Consider the following 4,234-nt stretch of genomic DNA (forward strand, 5'->3'; position numbering starts at 1 on the left):
TTCCCAGAAATTTTTTTGCCAAATTGTGAGTTATTATCCCAAAAGATTGGATCTTTAGGTTTGTGAAACACTAGATTATTATGTTTGTGCTGTGTACTATGGACCTAATATTATTCCATGGATCCACCACTCTATTTCTTAGCCATTACCAGCTTATTTTGATGAGTACCACTTTATAACACAGTTTGAGATCTGGTACTGCTAAGTCACCTTCCTTCACATTTTTTTCAATGATTCTCTTGATATTCTTGACCTTTTGCTTTTCCAGATGAATTTTTTTCTAGTTCTATATAATTTTTTTGATAATTTGATTGGTATAGCAGTAAATAAGTAAATTGATTTAGGTAGAATTATCATTTTTTATTATATTGACTCAGCCTACCCATGAGCAATTAATATTTTTCCAATTGTTTAGATTTGACTTTATTTGTATGAAACGTATCTTATAGAGACAGAAATCCCTGGGAGAGAGCTAGCTGAACTGACAGATGAACCAAATGCAGATGGTCACCATGAGCCAGCTGCCTGTGTTTGACAAGCCTAAAGTAGAACTTCATGTCCATCTGGATGGAGCCATCAAGCCTGAGACCATCTTGTATTATGCTGAGAAGAGAGGAATCCCACTTCCTGCCAACACAGTGGAGGAACTCTGGGTCATCATTGGCATGGATAAGCCCCTAAGCCTCCCCCAGTTCTTGGCCAAGTTTGACTACTACATGCCAGCCATTGTGGGTGACCAGGAGGCCACCGAATGAGTGGCATATGAGTTTGTGGAGATGAAAGCCAAGGAAGGTGATGTATGTGGAGGTGAGGTATAGCCTCCACCTGCTAGCCAGCTCTAAGGTGGATCCCATTCCCTGAAATCAGGTTGAAGGGACCTCACCCCTGATGAAGTTGTGTTTCTCATCAGCCAGGGCCTGCAGGAGGGTGAGGGAGACTTTCATGTCAAAGTGAGGTCAATTCTATGCTGCATGTGTCACATGCCAAACTGGTCTCCTGGAGTGGTGGAACTCTGTAAGAAGTATCACCAGCAGACAGTGGTGGCCATTGACTTGGCTGGAGATGAGACCATCAAGGACAGTAGCCTCTTCCCTGGGCATGTACTAACCTATGAAGAGGCTATGAAAAGTGGCATTCATTGGACAGTTCATGCTGGAGAAGTGGGGTCTGCCAAGGTCGTACAGCAGGCAGTGGATGTTCTCCATACTGAGAGGATAGGCCATGGTTACCACACTGTGGAAAATACCATCCTGTATGAAAAGTTGCTGAAGGAGAACATGTACTTTGAGGTATGCCCCTGGTCGAGCTATCTCACAGGAGCCTGGAAACCGGACACACCACATGCGGTCATATGATTTAAGGATAATAAGGCTAACTATTCACTCAATACAGATGACCCCCTCATCTTCAAGTCTACCATTGACACAGATTACCACATGGTAAAAATGCAAATGGGCTTTATTGAGGATGAGTTTATAAGACTGAGTATCAGTGCAGCCAAGGCCAGCTTCCTTCCAATAAGAAAAAGGAGCTCCTTGACCAACTATACAAGGCCTATCAGATACCAAAGCTGATCTCTATTGTGTTGGAGTGATGGTGGCTACAACATGACAGAGCAAGAGAGAAAAACTCCTGATCCCATAATGCCTCTGTAGCCACCATGCCCGGACTCAGGAACCAGATTCAAGGTTTCTTCCCAGAAGGGCAGAAGTGCTATAATCTTGCCCATTTTCTTTCATGGGGCAATATTGATTAGCAGACCAACTCTTTTCCTGCTGTACATATGGCCAGCTGTGCATTAATATACCTCGATGCAGAAACATTTGCTCATATAGACTGCTCACCACCCACAAGACTCAGGGCTTTTGCTTATACATCATTTAAAAATAGCTTTGCTGAGATGACCAACTGCCAGGGGCCAAGTCTGAGGTGCCTCTGAAGAAGTGATCCTGCTGAGTGCTGGGTGGGGGAGGATAGCGATGAGGCGGTACTCGATCAATAAACTAACTGATCCAGTTTGTGTTTTGCTTAAGAAAATAAAATAAAATAAAAGTGTCTTATAACTGTGTTCATATGTTCCCTGGGTTTGTCTTGTCCGGTAGACTTCCAAGTATTTTATATTGTCTACAGTTATTTTAAATGAAGTTTCTCCTTCTATTTCTTCCTGCTGGATTTTGTTGGTAATATATAGAAATGCTGATGATTTATGTCGGTTTATTTTATATCCTGCAACTTTGCTGAAGTTGTTAATTATTTCCACCAGTTTTCCAGTTGATTCTCAGGATTCTCTAAATATACCATCATATCATCTGCAAAGAGCAATACTTTTGTTTCCTCATTGCCAATTCTAATATGTTTACTTTTCTTATCTTATTGTTACAGCTAGCATTTATAGTACAATATTGAATAGTGGTGATAAGACATATCCTTGGTTCGTCCCTAAATTTATGGAAAGGCTTCTAGTTTTCCCCCCTTATACATAATGATTTTATATAGGTACTATTCATCCTAGGGACACTGCATTGATTCCTATGCTTTCTAATATATATATATATATACACACACAAAAACATATATATTAATAAGAATGAGTGCTGTGTTTTGTTAAAAGTTTTTTCTACATCTTTTGAGATAATCATATGATTTTTGTTTTTGTTATTGATATGGTCAATTATGTCGATAGTTTTCCTAATATTGAACCAGACCTGCATTCTTGGTATAAATTCCACCTGGTTGTAATGTCTGATTTTTTTGATATATTACTATAATCTCCTTGATAGTATTTTACTTAACATTTTTATATCAATATTCATTAGAGAATTTTTATAATTCTCTGGTTTATAATTTTTTTTCTCTGTTTTTGCACTTCCTGGTTACTTGTCATCACTATATTTGTGTTGTAGAAGGAATTTGGTAGGACTCCTTGTTTGCCTGTTTTCCCATATAGTTTATATATGATTGGAATGAATGAATTGTTCTTTAAAGGTTTGGTAGAATTAACTCATGAATCCATCTGGTCATGGGAATTTTTTCTTACAGAGCTCATTGATGGCTTGTTAATTTCTTTTTCTAAGAAAAGATTATTTAAGTATTTTATTTCCTCCTCTGTTAATCTTGGCAATTTGTATTTTTGTAGATTCCCATTTCACTTAGATTGTTGATTTAACTGGCATATTATTGGGCAAAATAACTCCTAATAATTGCTTAAATGTCTTCTTCATTGGTCATGAATTCACTATTTTCACTTTGTTACTGGTAATTTGTTTTTTTGCTTTCTTTTTTTAAATCAAATTAACCAAAGGTTTATCTATTTTATTGTTTTTTTTTTTTCATGAAACCAGCTTTTAGTTTTGTTTATTATTTCAATGGTTTTCTTACTTTCAATTTTATTAGTCTCTCCTTTGATTTTCAGGATTTCCAATTTGGTGTTTAATTGGGGATTTTTAATTTGTTCTTTTTCTATTTTCTTTTTAGTTGCATGCCCAAGTCATTGATCTGCTCTTTCTCTATTTCACTGATAAGTGTTTAGAGACATATTCCTCCCCCTCCCCCCCAGTACTGCTTTGGCTACATCCCATAAATTTTGATATATTGTCTCGTTATTTTTATTTTATTTTTTATGATATTTTATTCCCCTCAATTACATCTTCAAACAGTTTTTAAACATATATTTAAAGTTTTGAGTTCCAAATTGTATCCCTCCCTCACCCTTCTCCCACACTGAAACAGTAAGCCATTCAATATAGATTATACATGTGCAACCACGTAAAACATTTCCATTTTAGTATTTTGTACAAGAAGACTCAAAAGAAATGAAAGAAAAAAGAAGGATGGGAAGGAAGAAAGAAAGCAAGAGCATGCTTCAGTTTGTATTCAAACAGTATCAGTTCTTTCTCTGGAGGGGGATAGTATGCTTCATCATAGGTTTTTTGGGATTATCTTAGATCACTGAATTGCTGAAGAACAGTGAGGTTATTCACAGTTCTTTATCATAGAGTATTGCTGTTACTATGTACAACATTCTCATGGTTCTGCTCACTTCACTTTGCATCAGTTCATGTAAGTCTTTCCAGGTTTTTCTAAAATCTTCCAACTTGTCATTTCTTATAGCAAAATAGTATTCCATCACAATTATATACCATAGTTTGTTTAGTCATTCCCCAATTGATGGGCATCCTCTCAACTTCCAATTCTTAACCACCACAAAAAGAGCTGCTGTACATGTTTTTGTACA

At 36.8% G+C, this 4,234-nt stretch overlaps 1 pseudogene; it reads left to right on the plus strand.

The window, feature by feature from the left end:
* The first annotated feature begins 497 nt into the window (after window positions 1-497).
* LOC114028070 lies at window positions 498-1,644 on the plus strand (annotated as a pseudogene).
* Window positions 1,645-4,234: the final 2,590 nt, after the last annotated feature.

This window comes from Vombatus ursinus, unplaced genomic scaffold (genome assembly GCF_900497805.2).
Source record: "Vombatus ursinus unplaced genomic scaffold, bare-nosed wombat genome assembly UNPS02014870.1, whole genome shotgun sequence".
Classification (NCBI taxonomy): domain Eukaryota; kingdom Metazoa; phylum Chordata; class Mammalia; order Diprotodontia; family Vombatidae; genus Vombatus; species Vombatus ursinus.